At 40.2% G+C, this 20768-nt stretch overlaps 1 long non-coding RNA gene across 1 annotated transcript in view; it reads right to left on the bottom strand.

The window, feature by feature from the left end:
• Positions 1–3709: 3709 nt before the first annotated feature.
• Positions 3710–20768, bottom strand: part of LOC106724547 — a 19613-nt gene continuing 2554 nt past the window's right edge. The window contains exons 2-3 of the long non-coding RNA XR_001360376.1: positions 10971–10977; positions 3710–3740 (exon numbers count right to left, since the gene is read on the bottom strand). This is a non-coding gene — a long non-coding RNA (uncharacterized LOC106724547). The remainder of the gene's footprint in view (positions 3741–10970; positions 10978–20768) is intronic.

Below are 20768 nucleotides of genomic sequence, written 5' to 3'. Positions count from 1 at the left end.
TGCTGGCGAGGATGCGGAGAAAAAGGAACCCTCGTTCACTGCTGGTGGGAATGCAAACTGGTGCAGCCACTGTGGAGAACAGTATGGAGTTTCCTCAAAAAACTAAAAATGGAATTCCATTTGACCCAGTGATCCCACTTCTAGGAATATATCCCAAAAACCAGAACCACCAATCAGAAAGGATATATGTATCCCTATGTTCATAGCAGCACAATTTACAATAGTTAATATTTGGGATCAGCCTAAGTACCCATCAGCAGATGAACGGATTAGAAAACTGTGGTACATCTACACAATGGAATACTACGCTGCTGTTAAAAGGAAGGAACTCCTACCATTTGCAACAGCATGGATGGAGCTGGAGAGCATTATACTAAGTGAAATAAGTCAGTCAGAGAAAGATAAATATCACATGCTCTCACTCATTTGTGGATTATAATGAACAACATAAACCAATGAACAAAAACAGATGTAGAGACAGAGAAGCATTGATCAGATGCTCAAAACTCAGAGGGTAAGTCGTAAAGGGTGGGGGTGAAGGGGAGAGATCAACCAAAGGACTTGTATGCATGCATATAAGCATAAGGGATGGATGGGGATGACAGGGGGTGAGGGTGAGGGCAGGATTGGGGGGTAGAGAGGACATTGGGGGGATAAGGTCACATTTCTAATATCTTAATCAATAAAGGGAAAATAATATTTTTTAAAAAATATTGGAATGTTTGGCAGACAATTACATCCAGTTATGGCATCATAAATATGACATAAAAATATCCCATCTCCTGTTTTAAATAAAGATTGGGCAGTTCAAAAGAATAGGGAGGTCTATAATTTTGAGTGGGTTGGTCATATCAAACTTATTTCCAGCTCTTTAAGTGTCCATGTGACATATCTTCCACAGATTCATTAATAATTATATGATTATTCGAAATGGCATATGTGAAGTTCTGCATGATGACTCATTTGGGAAAACCAGATCGTAGGAATGGAAGCCTTCCAATGGGAACAATTTAAATGTAATAGGTAGCATTGCACACCTTGGTGAGATAGGCAAATGAGCATTGTCTGGTTGTTAAATTCATGGTAGATCTTGTAAGCATAACAAAGAGCAATCAAAGTAGAAATTAATGAGCCTATCTGGTACTGAACTACAGTGGTGAATCAATTATAGTGTCTACAACTGAAGAGAGAATGCCCTATACTTTCCAGTGGCCCGGCAATCTATGCCCTATAATTATTTCTTATAGAATCCCAGAGATGCCTTGTCATTTAATATAGGACAATTATAGGAAATGCACACTTCCATGTCCACAGATAAGATTTATTTTAATAGAACAAAATGTACTTGTTTACATATCATGACTACTGATAAACCATGAGGAAAAACCTGGAATTTCTGCAGATGCCATAAACCATTGACTACCTGTTACAAAAAAAGCTCACAGACCTCTGATCTAGGGTCCTAGAATCCCTTTATAATATTTCATAGGTGTTTGAGAACTTTGGAAATGATAATTACCCTAAAACCATCTTTTCCATTCTAATTAGCCATTTCTGACTATAGGAACACTATGGAGCATTTTAAAATATATTTTTATACTTCTGTGTAAAATCCGTGTATGCTGAAATGAAAACAGTCCATTGGCTGTTCTCTGAAAAGCCATATGAAACAATTCAGATTCAATGGGTGGGTTGAAATGAGTATCCTTTCCATGCATGTCAGTCTAATTTTCAGACCCTTTCGATTTATCACAAACTGCCAACATCAACACAATAACAATAGTGTAAATGATCAGTGTGCATCATAGTATAATCACTGACTGGGGGTATATTCTATCCTGGTACTCTACCCTAAACTTGGACCTCTGTACTGAGCCTCAGTAACAAGAGCCAGTCTAAACTTGAATAGCAATGACTAGCCCCCAAGAACTGAGCCTATGTTGCAAGAGTAAAAGCCAAAAATAGGGTCCACTCAATCTGGATCCCAGAATAATCTTTTAGAGAGTCTCACCCAAGTCAGAATCCCCAGCAGTCCAAACCATTATTCTGCTTCTCCAAAAGGCAACAGATGCCTCTCAGCCTAATAAATGTCAATTATGTGAAATTCATATTCTGGTGTCCACATTTGCTTTATTTCAGTACAAGCACATCTATTGCTTTACATATTGTCTATAATTACTGTCAAACAATATAGAAATGCCTGTAGTTTCAATAGAATCAACAAGCCATTCTTTCTCTTGCTATTAAAGAAAACATTTGTGGATTTCCCATCTAAATTCTTGAATTAGCTTGATAAATTTTGCAGAGATGTTTAAGTGCTTTGGGGAGGTCTGCTTTATTAAAGATATTTTGTTCATACCAATTCACCATTCTCTTTCCATTCTTGATTATAGAAACACTATTAACATGTATAAAATTTATACACAATTATAAGTATTTTTGTTGGACATTCAAATGAAATCAGTTTATGGCAGTTGCTTTTCTGTATAGAGGCTCATGAAAGAACTTAGATGGCAAGGGATCTAGGAATGAGTGCCTATTCCCTGAAGGCCAGTCTTGTACTAAGTCTTTTTAGACTCAATGTAAGTTGCCACTGCCCATACAATAATAATGCGTAAGAGAGCATCAAGTTCAGGTGATTCAGCAATAGACCCCCTGCAAAGCTTTGGAATGTTGTGCCATACCGATGGACTATTTCTAAGGCCATTCCCTGGCTTGCCTTACTGCACAGCGGCTGAGATACTCAGGCTGTTTCCAGGCTAAGAAGCAAGTTATGCAGGTACCAGCTAGAAGTTTACTCAGAAAAGCACTGCTGGTGTCATAGTGCAATAGAGATGTTGCTAATATTAGGGAGACTGACAAAGTGAAGAGTGCTAAACTGGGATACCTGTTCATGGGAAAACGCCGAACCAAACAAAACTACAATGCAAATCTTCCCAGTAAAAGCAGTAGGTTTTTCATGTCCTTTCAATTGCAAGTACCTCTTGCTATGCAGAAGATGAAAGAGTCCCTACCACTCCATTTGGGGAGCCACACTTGGGTTTAAGAATGAGACTGGAGGTTCACACTGTATCTTGTGACCCCTGATTATCTTAAGGAAAATACTGACCTACTGAATTGTCACAAACTATCCATGCCATCCTTTCCGATTTCTTCATGAACATCTGCTTACATACATAAAACAACTGTATTTGGAATACCCTTTATTTTCTTTTTTGTTTGCTGTTTCTCTTTCTGTGATTAATAACAAACTTAATGGTCATAGAAGGTAGTTTTGGGGTCTTTCTTCATGGGTGCTGGTGTCTGCCTCAGCACTCCCTGACATTTTAATACCATCTACTCTTTCAAGTAAAGTTTCTCAGACATTTTAATACCAGGATTATGCATGCTTTGCTCTACTGATTTTGGGAGGCTTTATTCCATGGCTCAATTACTCTTTCCACTACTCCAAAAATCATAGCACATCTACCTCTAGATCACCTTCTCATTACCTTTACCGCATTCACTGTGGCACAGTGGGACTGGTTTGCAATTTCAAAACTCAGGCAGACAAGAGCAGGGACTGTTCCTGGACCTAGTGCCCAAAATATATTTTACTCTTTCTGAGGGATTTCTCAAAGCCACAAAGGTATCCATATGGGCTGGTTCTTCATCACCATAGCTGGTATCTATCCTGCTTGAATTACTGAGCATTTTTTATCTGGAAAACTTGAGATTTCATGTCACAGTGGTGGCAGCAGCTATCTTCCTACACATTTTTCTATCAGAAAGACAATCTGTTTGGAACATTAGGTGGATGACTACAGTGCAGATGCTTGGAAGCATCAACCAAGAACTTGACATCACCAACAATGACTATGGTTCTTTTGTGGAACAAATCTTGGCCTTCTTTCATGTCAAACTTTGAAAATCAATTTATTTAATAAAATTGGAATAGGGAGATTTGTACACAACATTCAAAAATTATATCCACTTAGAAAACAAGCATGTAAGCATCCCCTTCCTCTTTCACTTAAATGTCCTTACTGAGAAAGTGCAGAAAGACCCTATCAGAAGACATCAAAACCCCCCAAAAATGTTCTCTTCTCCTGGGTTCCTGAAAAATTGCATGAATTGAGTTTTGACTTGTCAAATTTGAACATCATGGTTCATTGCCTTGTAGATAGATGTATGTGAACTAAATGTTGGCTCTAACTCTCCATTACAGTATTTACTATGACATTCCTGTGATATCTGCTCTACATTCTACCATTTTACCTCAGAGCTGTTACTGCCTAGTCTTCCAAGTGACACATTAGGTCCCCTATAACACACATTCCACTGTGAGTCTGCTATGCTTCTATTTCAAACTTTATACTGTGATACCATACAGGTCACACTTGGCAAACACATCTGGGACATCTTCTGGGCTTACACAGCAGACACCCCACTGCAGAGATATGGCTGCCTATGCTCCTGTGTGAAACACAAGAATGAAAATATCCTAAATGCACTAACCCCACTATTTATACTCCAGTGTTACATGTGACACATTTCACTGGAATACACACCCCTCCCAATGCACATCATAACAAGAAAGGATCGAATTGCCTACTCTACAGGAACAACATAGGGCTTCGAGGCATAAAGGGAAACCCCACAGTTACACTCTTGAGTTTTATCTGCCAAAATTCCACTGTGTTATCTGAGGTATTCAAATGACTGCACAACACAGTGATTCCACACTCTACCTTGTCAAAAGTCCACAGTGGTATATTTGAAACTCCCAGTACAGATACACCATTGTGACATACGAATTTTTCCACTGTACACAATACTTTGTCTCAACTTCACAGCTAATGCAGGCCTCTGAAACTATGAAGAGGCCCATTTCCACATCATGGATGACATTGCAGGGTTCCAACTTTCCACAAAACACTGTGACATATTGGTTTTCCCACCATTTAAACCCTGCTGTCAGTCTGATGGGATCTCAAAACCCATTAGGCACTGTCACACCTCATGACTCCAAAAACACGAACACATCTGTGCCACTGTCTGGGATCATCTGCTAGCACTTTAGTGTGACTCAAAAGAAAGCCCATTGGTAATTCCACTTTGACACCTGGGAGATATTCTGCCCTAAATCCACTGTAACCAACAGTGTCTCTTCACCATCAAACTCTAATACAATATCCCAGACCTGTCAATGAACTCACTCTTCTCCAAGACCTCCTGTCATGCCACTGACCCTATTGCATTGTGAATTTCTGGGCCACCGCTATTCCATTATGACATGCTAGGGAAGTCAATTCCTTTAATACCATGACACGCAAGGATTCCAAATGCCTAAACACCACAGTAACAACCAAAAAGACCAGCTGCACATTATCTGCTGTCATAGCCCAGAAATTCCATGGATATACTTTACTGTTACAATCTACATCTCCTGCTGTCCATATTTCACTGTTTCTCTCTGAGCCCTCACAGGACAATCTACTCTGTAGCACCCCACAGCTACTAGAAATCACAACTGCATTTCTTCTAACCCAGAAGGCACCCTCTGCAATGCTCCAACATGTCACTGAAACTCTCCTGACACCAACAATCAAAGATTAAACTCTAGGAACTCAAACCTCCTCACTCCTCTGTGAAACAATTGGAATTCTTAAGCATGACACACATTGGTAAACCTATCAGATCTCATTTCCCAATACCAACTTTGATCTATACAACACTCCACTGTGACATTTTAGGGTGCTCCCTGTCCACACTCAATCATGACAAAACAGGGCTTCCACAGCACACATTCCATGATTGCACTCCACCATTCCATGGTACACATTCCAGTGTGACAACACAGGGTTCTAACTTCCCACACAGAACATTTATATTTCCAAATATGCCACTATCCACACTCCACTGTCACACTAAAAGTTCTTCACTACTCACAAACCAATGGGCCAGTTCAGTGTTCTCATTCCCATGCCCTTCCTCTGACACACACATGGCTCCCTCTACCAACACACCACTGTCATACCACTAGTCTGTTCCTGCCAAAACTATTCTGTCACAACTTTGGAGTTGTTAATGTCCACAATCAACTATGAACGGAGATGAGCCACTGTACCTAATCATGAATGAGTCAAATTTGGATAAGAAAGTTATTTTGTAAAGTTGGAGAAGTGAGATTGGATCACAATACAACATTCAAAATCATCTCCCTCTTGAAAACAAGAATGTAAGCATTACACTCTTCTGATACTACAGTGTCCTTACTGAGAACTCCTCTGAATTAACTCCTTAAGCCTAGACCTGTGAACTCATGGAGGGATCCCTAGGGACTCCTGAGAGAGGAAGGAAAGACATGGGTTGGCTTAAAAATAATCTTTCATAATATTGATAACCAAGACACAGTACTCAGCTTCAGTACAGCAGAACATTTCTGGATATTCACTCAACACAGTGGGAAAGGGTAACAATGAAAATGAGCTCAGTATGGGGCAGTTCCTTATTCAAGTTTCTTGTATGACTCATGAAAAGACAGGTAAGAAACATGATTACAAATTTCCTCACAATGAAATTTGGGCGGAGGTGTATGAACTGATTTCATTCAATGGACACAAATATATAGGGCTATTTATGTGTCTTTTAAAGTTTATAATAAAGGAGCCTCAAAGTGGGAGATGTCATTAACCAAGAAGATATGTTCACACATTATGTATATTCTCTCATATGTGGAATACAAAAGCCTCAAGTAAAACAAAGGGAGAAAGATAACCCCTCACACCCACACAAATCTATGGTGGTTACAGAGGTAGAAAAGCATGAGTGAGGATAATATGGCAAAAGTACTCAAATACACTTGGATCATGTGTATATACAGTAATATGCTATATTATATTATCACACTGTACAATTGAAATTTATATAATTTCATTAACCACTTGATATATCCTATCTAATAATAGACAAAGATGCAAATTGACTGTACCTTTGCTACACCCACCATTGGCTAATCAGAGCGATATGCAAATTAACCGCCAACAAAAATGGCGGTTAATTTGCATATGTAGGTGCGAAGCGGAGGAGTGAAGACTGAAGGCGGCTCTGGCCGGAGCAGTGAAAGGCTTGCAGGCGGCTCCAGCTGGAGCAAAGGCCTGGGTCCTGGATGCTGGAGGAAAACCAGTGCCGGCAGCCAGGGGAAGGGAAGGCCTATTGCACGAATCTTTTCGTGCAACAGGCCTCTAGTATATATATATATATTAAAGCCAGCGACCAGAACACCAAAACAACTGGAACACGGAAAAGACCAGAACAACCGGTCACTATGATACGTAATGACCGGAATGACTGGTCGCTATGACGCCCACTGCGGCCAGCGAACTGGCCTGATTGGGGGGCGGGGCCAGCTGGCCAACCTTCTGCAGCCCCTCCCCCTGCCCGGCTCCACCCTAGATTGGCCCCCCACCCTGATCAGGGGCAGGGCCATGGTCCAATCTCCTGCAGCCACTCTCCCTGGCTGGTCCTGACCCTGATGGACCCCCACCCCTCTAATGTGCCCACAGTCCCTCCATCCAGCTGGCCCCACTCCTAATTGCCCCCACTCCAATCAGGGACAGGGCCGGCCAGCCAACCCCCTATGGCCCCTCCCCCAGTCTGGTCTCACCCTCAATGAAACCCCACTACCCCGATTGACCAATGGCCCATCCCCACAGCCAGCTCTACCCCTGATCAACCCCCCAATCCATTCGGGGAGCCAGCTGGCCCACCGCCCACAGCCCCTCTGTACAACTGGCCCCTAGTCAGCGCCCCTACCCCAATTGGGGGCAAGGCCCACCGGCCAATTGCCCTGGGCCCCTCTCTCCAGCCAACCAGCCTGATCGGCCTCAATTGGGGCGGCCCAGACAGCCAACCCCCTGCCTTCTTCTCCTCTTGACAGGCCCAGCTCCAATCGCCCAATAGGGGCCAGGCCTGCTGGACCCTACCTATGTATGAATTCATACACTGGGCCTCTAGTATTTAACATTGAAATAATGCTAAAAGATTCTTTGTCACACTCCACTTATTTTAAAAGAGTAGTGACATTTTTTCTCTGTTTTTAAATGATAGTAAGATATTTTTGTTTACATACCATGTGTTCAGTAAAGATCAGGAGAAGCTTCTGTGCAGAATGTGCAGTAGCAGGTATGCTATAGGATGTTACCATCAGGCAGGTAATGAGGAATAGGTTTTAAGAAAATTAAGAAAAATTAAGCATGAAGATTTAAAAAAATACAATTTGTAATTCCAGCATCCACTCAAGAAAAATTTTCAGTACTAGAACACAATTAGTAAATGGATTGAGAACTGCTGTAGGAATCAAATTGGCTTCCTTTTTATTGGTTCTGATGTAATTTGTGATGATGTAGATGTTCTGAAAACTTTCTGAGTGGTCCACAATAGCAAACAAGAATGGATTCCTAGATTTTTATCCAAGATTACAGATTCAGATTGAAGAGATTTGGGGCATAAATAGATTTATTTTCTCAATAGTTCCTACTAGAAGTGAGGAAAATTGAAAAGGTTCATGTAAAAGTGGTTAATAATATTGAAGGAGAGTAGAATAATTCAGGATTTGTCAAGGACTGGAAATATATATTAGAGGAAACACACATGGTTATTATCTGCAGTGATCTCTCCTGTGGCAATTGTCATCTTAAGCAGATGCAAATGCAAGGACAGTAAAGGCAAGAGAGAAAATGTGAATCCTGAGAAGGTATGCTGCTGTTTGGAAGAACTACATGAGAACAGTGCTTTACAAATGCAGAAAATATCGTATATATTTTGTGTGGAGATAATTAATTGTTGGAAACAACGTTAAAAAGTTCATAAAATTAGATGAGAGGGAACATATATTTTGGCAACACAGAGATTCAGCACATATATACAGGGTGGGTCACTACAAAAGATGCTAAAAGTATATTGGAATGTTTGTCTGTCAAATGCTTCCAATTATGGCACAATAAATATGACATGGAAATGGGCCCTGTCTCCTGTTTGTTGTTTTTTGTTTGTTTGTTTGTTTTTTAAATGTATTTTTATTGATTTCAGAGAGGAAGAGAGGGAGAGAGAGAGATAGAGACATCCATGATAAGAGAGAATCATTGATCAGCTGCCTCCTGCATGCCCCACACTGGGGATTGAGCCCGCAACCTGGGCATGTGCCCCTGACCAGAAGCAAACCCAGGACCCTTCAGTCCACAGGCTGACACTCTATCCACTGAGCCAAACCAATGAGGGCTCCTGTTTTAAGTAAAGCAGTGGCAGTTCCAAAGACTATGGAGGTTTATGATTTAGGGTGGATTGGTCATATGAATTCTATTGCCCACTCTTGTCGTGTCCATGGACATATATTTCAAAAATTCATTGAGAATTATATTGATGATGGGAAATGACATATGTGAAGCACTGAATGATGACTCATCTAGGGAAACCACATCTTAGGAAAGAAAGCATCCTGCTGGGAAATATATAAATGGAATCGGAGACATTGGCTATTTCCTTGGCATGGTAAATGGGCTTTGTCCATTCATTAAACTCATGCTGGTTCTGATCAGCATAATAAAGAACAATCAAAGCAGAAATGAATGTCTGTCACTGAACTACTTTGCAGGCTAATTAATTATGCTATTTCTACATGTAAAAAGAACACACCTATATATTTTTCTTCAAACTATTGAAACAGAAATGGCTCAAATCTGTCCCAGGGGTCAGCATCCTAGACCCTGTGACTATTTGTTAGAAAGTCCCAGGGATGCCATATCACATAATATAGAACAATTTTATGAAATTCAGACCTCTATGTCCACAATAGAGCAACACATACTTCTTTACATATAATCTATGACTGCTGAAAAACTATGAAGAAAGATTTGGAGTATCTGCAGATGACGTAAGCCATGGTTTGTCTGACTATTACAGAAACAGCCAGCAGTCATCTGATCTAGGGAATTGGATTACCTTTATAATATTTGCATAGATGTTTAAGAATTTTCAAATTTTTTTTCCCTAAAATGATCTTTTCCATGCTGATTAGCCATTATTTTTTAAAATTATTTATTGTTGAAATATTACATATGTACCCACTGAGCTCTCCCAGCTGCCACCCAACACAGGCCTCTTAAATCATTATTTTCTTTGTCCATTGTTTATGCTTATATGCATTGAAGTTCTTTGGTTTATCTTTTATCCCGCTCCCTGCTCATCCTCCCCCGCCTTTCCTCTGAGGTTGAAATGTCTGTTCGATGCTTCTCTTAGGATCTATGTTCATTAATTATATTGTTCATTATATTCCAAAAATGAATGACATCATGAGATACTTATCTTTCTTTGACTGGCTTATTTTGCTTAGCATAATGTCTCCAGGCAAATCCATGCTTTTGTAAATGTAAAGAGTTCTTTATTTTATACAGCAGATGAATATGCCATTGTGTAGATGTACCACAGTTTTTTAATCTACTCATCTGATGGTGGGCACTTAGGCTGTTTCCAAATCTTAGCTATTGTAAATTGTGCTGCTATGAACATAAGGGTGCATATATTCTTTCTGATTGGTGCCTTTGATTTATTGGGATGCTCCTAAAAGTGAAATTACTGGGTCAAATGGGAGTTTTATTTTTAATTTTTGAGGAAATTTTATACTGTTTTCCACAGTGGCTGCACAAGTCTTAATTACCACCAGCTCAAACAAACAAAACTGTAGAAAATCAGTATGCACATACTTCTGCAATAGCAATAGGTTGTGCACCTACAACTCATTTCTCTGCAAGTACATCATGCTATGCAGTAGGTGGGAGTAGTTACCCTTACATGGTCTGGGTGGGGACACTGTCGGTACATACTGTATCACATACTTCTTGACAGTCTTATGGAGAATGCCTACCTACTTGTCAGAGACCATCCATACCATTTTTTCCAGGAACATCTTCTTAACCATATAAAATGGCTACATATGGTCTACCCTAATTTTGTTTGTTTCTTTCTTGGTTTTCTCTTTTATGTGATTTATAGGCATGCTCAGACAAAAAGTACTTCATGAATCACTGCAGGAGATGGTTTTAGGGATGTTCTTCATGGGTACTGGATTCTGCCTCAGGTCCTCTGACACATTTACATCATCTACTCTTTCACAAAAATTCTATCAGTTATTTTCATACCAGGATGACTCATGATTTGCTCTACTGATTATTGCAAGCTTTTCCCTGGCCCAACTACATCTTATACTATTCCCCAAACTAACAGCTCATCTACCTCTAAATCACCTTTGTCCTAACCTTTAACACCTTCTTTGTGGCACAGTAAGACTGTTTTGTGTTTTTCAATCACTGGCAGACTACAGCAGAGGATGTTTCTGGGCTTTGTGCCCAAAATATATTTTAATCTTCCTGAGATATTTGTCAAGGCCACAAGTGTATCACAATGGTCTTGTCCTTTCTCTCCATAGCTGGTATCTATGCTGCTTCAAGCACTTATAACTTATTTTCTGAGGAGTAAGACATCCATTGGCATCTTATTATTTAATTGTGATAAGCAGCAGACTTTTCCCAAAAAGATTCTCTGTCAAAGAGACATTTGGTAGGGAAACTTAGGATGACCTAGAGGTTAACAACAGTGCAGAAGCTAGGATTTTAACCAAGTACTTGACATCAACCACAGTAATTATAGTAATTTTCAGGAACAAATATTGGTCTTCTTTTATGTGAAACTTGGGAAATAATGTTATTTCATAAAATGGAAACAATAAGATTCCATCACCACACAACATTCAAAATCATCTCCACCAAGAAAACAATCATGTAAGCATCTTCCTACTCTGTCACTTTAGTGTCCTTACTGAGAAAGTGCAGGGAGACCATAACAGAGGATATCAAGTCCCTCAACAATGTTCCTTTCTCCTGGGTTATTGAAAAATTTCATCAAACTTGATCATCATGGTTCATAGCCTTGTTGATATATGGGCATGAACTAAATGAAGGGGCCTAGCTACATAGGTATCTTGATTACCCAGAAACCTGTGGAAAGCCAAAGGTTTCAGTCTATGTCTGAGCTCCATCTGGGTATCACAGGTGGATTCCATTCCATCTAAACCTCAAAGAAATTAAATCTAGGTGGGGCAAACATTCAGACAAGTCATGTCACCCCCTCTCCACAAAATACTCTGATATATTTTAAAAGGTTATTTTGTTTCAAAGACAAAGTGTTAATCCATTGGCCAACTGGATATCCAGCAACCTGAGTTATCCATTGCGACTGGCTGTAATGTCACACACAGAGTCATAACAGGCCATATATGGCATGAAGACAGTGTCTATTTACAGTGGTAAGTACATGAACAAACCTGGGATAATGCTTGAGAACAAACAGATATATAAATAGTGGCCAAATAGCCCCTGGGCCCCAATGCTATTCTCAGATTTACTCCTTCAGCATAGGAACTCATGGATGGCTCTTGCTAGTTTCAGAGAACTGACACAGTGATGAAGGCTGTACTAGGACACATGTGGTGCCAGAACTGCAAGTGGAGAATCACTGAACCAACTAAAGCTGAAGGAGACCAACATGCACACTTCTTCTGGAAAAGCTTTGGGTTGTGGACATCATACCCTTTCCACTGTGAACATGTCATGCTTTGTAGAAGATGGCTCATTGTTTCCCTTTAAACTACAAAGCTCTTCAGATTGTTTGATAGTAGTCTTAGGCAATATGTAAAGCAATAGATATGCTTGAATTCAAATAAAACTTTATTTGTAGACACCAGAATGTAAATTTCATATAAATGATATGTTTTAGGATGAAAGGCATTTTTTTTTCTCTAGAGAAATAGGACAGTAGTCTGGATTGGTTGCGATTTTTACCTGGCTGGGACTTTCTAAGAAATTATTCTGGTATTCAGATTGCATGTTACCTGTTCTTGGCTTGGACTCTTTGGCTTGAGTCTTGGGGGATAATTATCACTCTTTAGGTTTAGACTGGGCTTTTTTTGCTGAAGGTCAGCTCAGAGGCCCAAGCTTTGGGTATATTCCCAGGGTAGGATACATTGTCATGTTTTAAATGTCATTAATTATACAATGATGAACACTTTTCATTTAAACCCTTGGGAATGTGTTGGCATTGGCAACTTGTGATACATCAAAAGTGTCTGAGCATTAGACTGGCATGCATGGAACAGAAACTCATTCCAACACACCCATTGCTTCTGAGTTCCATCAATAGCCTTTAGAACAGCGGTTCTCAACCTGTGGGTCACAACTCCTTTGGCTGTCAAATGACCTTTCACAGGGGTCGCCTAAGACCATTCTGCATATCAGATATTTACATTACAATTCATAACAGTAGCAACATTAAAGTTATGAAGTAGCAACGAAAATAATTTTATGGTTGGGTCACAACATGAGGAACTGTATTTAAAGGGCCAGAAGGTTGACAACCACTGCTTTAGAGAGAGCATCTATGGCCGAGGACTGATTTAACTTGAGCATATACCAACTTTACACAAATTATAAAAACATATTGACAGATGCTCCATGGTATCTCTACAATCAGGAAAGGCTAAAGATGGCTAATTAGCCTGAAAATGATGGTTTTTAGAAAGAAACATTTTCAAAGAACTTAAAAATACATGGAAATATTTTAAAGAGAATTCATGACCCGTGATCAGAGGTCTGCAATCATTTTCTGTAATGAAGACTGTCAATGGCTTAAGGCATCTGGGGAAACTCTAAGTCTTTCCTCACAGTTTATCAGCAGTCATACGTGATATGTACAGAAGTACGTGTTGCTCTATTAGAATAAATCATTATTTGTGGACATGGAAGTATGAATTTCATATCATTGTCCAGCACTAGTAACAAGGCATTCCTGGGATTCTCTGAGAAATAGTTACAGGCTCAAGGATGTTTAGGCCATGGGACACAGTTAGGCTATTTTTGTTTCAATAGTTTGAAGTAAAAGATATAGAGTTTGTTCTCAACATATGTAGAAACACCATGATTTTTTTTTTTTGCCTCTATGTAGTTCAGTGCAAGAGAGACTCATTCATTTCTTTTTTGATTGCTATTTATTATGCTGATCAGATCAACCATGAGGTTAGTCACAGGACAATGCCCATTTACGCATGCCACCAAGGTATCTCATGTCTCCCATCATATTTAGAGTTTTACCATTGGAAAGATTTTAAAGGAGGCAAGAACATACAATGGAGCCAAGATAGTCTCTTCAATAAATGGTGTTGGGAAAATTGGACAGATATATGCAAGAAAATGAAACTAGACCAACAACTTACACCATACACAAAAATAAACTCAAAATGGATAAAGGACTTAAATGTAATCTTTTAGAAAGATTTTATTTCCAAGATCTGCTTTTCTAGAATGAGTCATCAGGCAGCACTTTACTTATGCCATTTCTTTTTTTTTTTATTGCTTAAAGTATTACAAAGGATGTCCTTTTTTCCCCGCCCTTGACATTTCCCGGCTTCCCCTACCCCCCAGTGTCTTATGTCCATTGGTTATGCTCATATGCATGCATACAAGTCCTTCGGTTGATCGCTTACCCCTCTCCCTCCTGCCCCCCAACCCTCCCTGGCCTTCCCGCTGCAGTTTGACAATCTGTGTGAGGCAGCTCTGCCTCTGTATCTATTATTGTTCAAAAGTTTATAATGGTCTCTATTATCCATGAATGAGTGAGATCATGTGGTATTTTTCCTTCATTGACTGGCTTATTTCACTTAGCATAATGCTCTCCAGTTCCATCCATGCTGTTGCAAATGGTAAGAGTTCCTTCTTTTTTACAGCAGCATAGTATTCCATCGTGTAGATGTACCACAGTTTTCTAATCCATTCATCTACTGATGGGCACTTAGGCTGTTTCCAAATCTTAGCTATGGTGAATTGTGCTGCTATGAACATAGGGGTGCATAGATCCTTTCTGATTGGTGTTTCTGGTTTCTTGGGATATATTCCTAGAAGTGGGATCACAGGGTCAAATGGGAGTTCCATTTCCAGCTTTTTGAGGAAACTCCATACTGTCTTCCATAGTGGCTGCACCAGTCTGCATTCCCACCAGCAGTGCACAAGTGTTCCTTTTTCTCCACATCCTCTCCAGCACTTGTCGTTTGTTGATTTGTTGATGATAGCCAGTCTGACAGGTGTGAGATGGTACCTCATTGTTGTTTTGATTTGCATCTCTCGGATGATTAGTGACTTTGAGCATGTTTTCATATGTCTCTTGGCTTTCTGAATGTCCTCTTTTAAAAGATGTCTATTTAGATCCTTTGCCCATTTTTTGATTGGATTGTTTATCTTCCTTTTGTTAAGTTGTATGAGTTCCCTATAAATTTTGGAGATTAGGCCCTTATCAGATATAATGTTGGCAAATATGTTCTCCCATGTAGTGGGCTTTCTTGTTGTTTTGTTGATGGTTTCTTTTGCTGTGCAGAAACTTTTTATTTTGATGTAGTCCCATTTGTTTATTTTCTCTTTAGTTTCCAATGCCCTAGGATCTGTATCGGTGAAGAAATTGCTTCGGCATAGGTCTGAGATTTTGTTGCCTTTGGATTCTTCTAGTATTTTTATGGTTTCCGGTCGTATATTTAAGTCCTTTATCCATTTTGAGTTTATTTTTGTGTATGGTGTAAGTTGGTGGTCTAGTTTCATTTTCTTGCATGTATCTGTCCAATTTTCCCAGCACCATTTATTGAAGAGACTGTCTTGACTCCATTGTATGTTCTTGCCTCCTTTGTCAAATATTAATTGAGCGTATTGGTTGGGGCTGATTTCTGGGCTCTCTATTCTATTCCATTGATCTATATGTCTGTTCTTGTGCCAGTACCAGGCAGTTTTGAGAACAGTGGCTTTGTAATACAGCTTGATATCTGGTATTGAGATCCCACCTACTTTCTTCTTTCTCAGGATCGCTGCAGCTATTCGGGGTCGTTTTTTGTTCCAGATGAATTTTTGGAGAGTTCGTTCTAGGTCTGTGAAATATGCCGTTGGTATTTTAATGGGAAGTGCGTTGAATTTATAGATTGCTTTGGGCAGTATGGACATTTTAATGATGTTGATTCTACCAATCCAAGAACATGGTATGTTCTTCCATCTCTTTATGTCTTCCTCTATCTCTTTTTTCAACGTCCTGTAGTTTTCTGAGTAGAGGTCTTTTACCTCTTTAGTTAAGTTTATTCCTAGGTAGCTTAATTTTTTTGGTGAGATGGTAAATGGGATTGCTTTTTTAGTCTCTCTTTCTGCAAGTTCACTATTGGTGTATAGAAATGCCATAGATTTCTTGGCGTTAATTCTGTATCCTGCTACATTGCCGAATTCTTTTATTAAGTCTAATAGTTTTTTGATGGAGTCTTTAGGGTTTTTTAAGTATAATATCATGTCATCTGCAAATAAGGACAGTTTTACTTCCTCTTTTCCAATTTGGATGCCTTTTATTTCTTCTTCTTGTCTAATTGCAATGGCTAATACTTCCAGTACTATGTCGAACAGGAGTGGTGAGAGTGGGCATCCCTGTCTTGTTCCTGTTTTTAGGGGAAATGGTGTTAGTTTTTGTCCATTGAGTATGATGTTGGCTGTGGGTTTGTCATATATGGCTTTTATTATGTTGAGGTATGATCCTTCTATTCCCACCTTGCTGAGAGTTTTTATCAAAAATGGGTGTTGAATTTTGTCAAATGCTTTTTCTGCATCAATTGATATGACTATGTGGTTTTTTTCCTTCAATTTGTTTATGTGATGTATCACGTTGATTGATTTGCGGATATTGTACCATCCTTGCATCCCTGGGATAAATCCTACTTGGTCATGGTGTATGATCTTTCTGATGTACTGCTGGATCCGATTTGCTAAGATTTTGTTGAGGATTTTGGCATCTATGTTCATGAGGGATATTGGCCTGTAATTCTCTTTCATTGTGTTGTCTTTACCTGGTTTTGGTATTAGGGTGATGCTGGCTTCATAGAATGAGCTTGGAAGTGTTCCTTCCTCTTGGATTTTTTGTAGTAGTCTGAGGAGGATAGGTTTTAGTTCTTCCTTGAATGTTTGGTAAAACTCCCCTGTGAAGCCGTCTGGTCCTGGGCTTTTGTTTGCTGGAAGCTTTCTGATGACTGCTTCAATTTCTTCCATAGTTATTGGCCTGTTGAGATTTTTAGATTCTTCCTGATTAAGTTTTGGAATGTTGTATTTTTCTAGAAATATGTCCATTTCCTCCAGGTTGTCTAGTTTGTTGGAGTAGAGTTGTTCATAGTATTTTTTAACAATCATTTGTATTTCTGTGGGGTCTGTTGTTATTTCGCCTCTATCATTTCTGATTTGGTTTATTTGGGTCCTCTCTCTTTGCTTTTTGGTGAGCCTGGCTAGAGGTTTGTCGATCTTGTTTATCCTTTCAAAGAACCAGCTCTTGGTTTCATTGATTTTCTGTATTGTTTTTTTGGTCTCTATGTCATTTATTTCTGCTCTAATCTTTATTATCTCCTTCCTTCTGCTCACTCTGGGCTTTTCTTGTTGCTCTCTTTCTAATTCTTTGAGCTGTAGATTTAGATGATTTACTACCATTTTTTCTTGTTTGTTGAGGTAGGCCTGTAGAGCTATAAACTTCCCTCTCAGGACTGCTTTCATTGTGTCCCAAAGGTTTTGGATTGTTGTGTTTTCATTGTCATTAGTTTCCAGGATGTTTTTAATTTCTTCTTTGATCTCATTGGTAACCCAATCAATATTTAATAACATGCTATTCAGCTTCCAAGTGTTTGAGTATTTTGGGTTGTTTTTATTGTAGTTTATTTCTAATATTATGCCCTTGTGGTCTGAGAAGATGCTTGGTATGATTTCAATCTTCTTGAATTTGGGGAGACTTTGTTTGTGACCCAATATGTGGTCTATTTTTGAAGATGTCCCATGAGCACTTGAGAAGAACGTATATTTTGTTGCTTTGGGGTGAAGTGTTCTGAAGATGTCAATTAAGTCCATCTGATCTAGTGAGTCATTTAGGATTGCTGTTTCTTTGCTGATTTTTTGTCTAGCAGATTTATCCAGTGATGTCAGTGGTGTATTAAAGTCCCCTACTATGATTGTATTGTTGTCGATCTCTCCCCTGATGTCTTCCAGGAGTTTTCTTATGTATGTGGGTGCTCCTGCATTGGGTGCATATATGTTTATCAGGGTTATATCCTCTTGTTGTATTGATCCCTTTAGTATTATGAAGTGGCCTTCCTTATCTCTTGTTATGGCCTTCACTTTGAGGTCTATTTTGTCGGATATAAGTATTGCTACCCCAGCTTTTTTTTCATTTCCATTTGCCTGAAAGATATTTTTCCATCCCTTCACTTTCAGTCTGTGTGAGTCCCTTTTAATGAGGTGGGTCTCTTGTAGACAGCAAATGTATGGGTCATGTTTTTTTATCCATTCAGCCACTCGATGTCTTTTGATTGGACCATTTAGTCCATTTACGTTTAAAGTTATTATTGAAAGGTACTTGTTTGTAGCCATTTCTTTTTTTGTGTGGCTGTTTTCTTTCTGGGCTTTTTATTTCTTCTTTTTACACCAGTCCCTTTAGCATTTCTTGCATTGCTGGCTTGGTGGTGATGAACTCCCTTAGCCTTTTTTTGTCTGTGAAGCTTCTTATTTCCCCTTCAATTTTGAATGATAGCCTTGCTGGATAGAGTATTCTTGGATTCAGTCCTTTGCTTTGCATCACTTTGTAAATTTCTGTCCATTCTTTCCTGGCCTGATGTGTTTCTGTTGAGAAATCGTTTGATAATCTGATGGGGGATCCTTTGTAGGTAACTCTCTGTTTCTCTCTTGCAGCCTTTAAGATTCTCTCTTTGTCTTGTACATTTGCCATCGTTATTATGACGTGTCTTGGTGTGGGTCTTTTGGGGTTCATCTTGCCTGGGACTCTCTGTACTTGTGTAACTTTTTTCTTCCCCATATCTGGGAAGTTTTCTGTCATTATTTCTTCAAATAGATTTTCTAATCCTTGCTGCTCTTCTTGTCCCTCTTGCAGCCCTATTATGCGTATGTTACTTCGTTTCATGTTGTCCCGAAGCTCCCTTAGGCTCTCCTCCTGTTTTTTAATTTTTTTCTCCAGTTGCTGTTCAGATTGAGCTTGTTTCTCTGCCTTATCTTCTAACTCACTAATTCGGTCCTCTGCTTCTTTCAGCCTGCTGTTGAAACTTTCCATGGTGTTTTTGATTGTAGCTATATCACTTTTCATTTCTTCCTGATTCTTGCATAGGTTGTTGATTTTCTCATCCATCCGGTGAATGAATTGTACAACCATTATTCTGAATTCTTTTTCTGTCATGTTGCACGCTTCAACTTCATTAATTTCCTTTCTTGGTGATTCCTCATTGTCTTTCCTCTGGGTGTTGTGTCGTTTCTTCATTCTGCTTATCTCCCGATGGATCAAAGGTCGGGTTGCGTGGGCCTGGGCCGTGTGCAGTGGGAGCCTCCCACCACCTTAGTGTCACTGAAGAGCTCTGACACTAAGATGTGTGGTTGTTGTTGGTTGGTGGGAACCAGGCTCGCTCTGAGTCAGTGTTGCCAGCGCTCAATGTGGCCTCGTATGTGCCCTTAGAATTAGGGACCCTGCCTGCACCGTGCTGAAATAGAGACCCCCCTGGAGCGTGTTGAAAACCAGAGCCCCCTAGCATGCGCCAGGAGTCAGAGTTCCCCAAGAGTCCAGTATCAGAGTCTCTGTTGCTTTGCGCGACTTCGCCTTGAGAATCAGGGTCCCTGTGTGCCCTTGCACCAGGAATTGGATTCACTGGCTCTTAGTATGAATGCACAGGGAATCAGGATCTCAGGCGCAGGTGATAAGAAACACAGTCAAGTCACTGGTGCTTGGTGCTGCCTCCTGCCCCGAGAAAAGGGATCCTTGGGCCTGTGCTAGGCAGACAAATTCCCGTTCGCGCGATTGCTCCCAGCCCAGGGCTCCGAAGCCCAAAGTGCGCGCAGGATCAGTTCCAAGGTGCTCGCGCACTTCCAGGCCAAAGTTCCTGCAGCGCTGAGGCCCCGGCAAGGGGCGGGTCTATCAGTTACTATGATGCTGCCCCCGAGCCTGTGGGAAGGGGGGATGGGCTCTGTTACTCACGGATCTGCCGCAGGGATTTCTGAACTTTTGGTGTCCGCAGGTCTGTAGCTGTGGTCGCAGGTCTCTGTCCCCAGTGGCTGCAGGGTCCTGGTATGCGTCTGAGATCAGACTGGGTGGTGCTGAGGCCAGGATCCTAGTCTCAAGCAGCTCTGTTTCCCAAGATGGCATGGTCGCTGTGCCTGGGCTGGCCGCCTAGGAGTGTCCGCGCCGGGAGCTGGACTCCGCCGCCTAAGACTGCCCGGTTTAGCAGCCCCTTAGAAGACCTGCAGAATCTAGCTGTCCCTAGCTCATACACACACACCACACACGTCCACACACTCCTCTATCACTTCCTTGCACTCTCACACTCTCTCCCTCCCTACCTTCCTGCTGGTCGCCATTTTTTCGGCTTTTAACAGTGATGTCTTTTGATGAACAAATGTTTTTAACTTGGGAACAGTTCATTTTTATCAATTCTTCTTTTTTGGTCAGTGCTCTGTCTTTATTTTAAAAATTTCTTTTTTGCTTCATGTATTTTCTTTTTATGAAATACTTAGCATATTTTTGTTTGGTGTTCTTTTTCTAAAAATATATTTTTATTGATTTCAGAGAGAAAGGGAGAGGGAGAGAGAGATAGAAACATCAGTGATGAGAGAGAATCATTGATTGGCTGCCTC

This window comes from Myotis brandtii, unplaced genomic scaffold (genome assembly GCF_000412655.1).
Source record: "Myotis brandtii unplaced genomic scaffold, ASM41265v1 scaffold884, whole genome shotgun sequence".
NCBI classification, from domain to species: Eukaryota; Metazoa; Chordata; class Mammalia; order Chiroptera; family Vespertilionidae; genus Myotis; species Myotis brandtii.
This window is presented reverse-complemented; position numbering and strand designations above follow the sequence as displayed.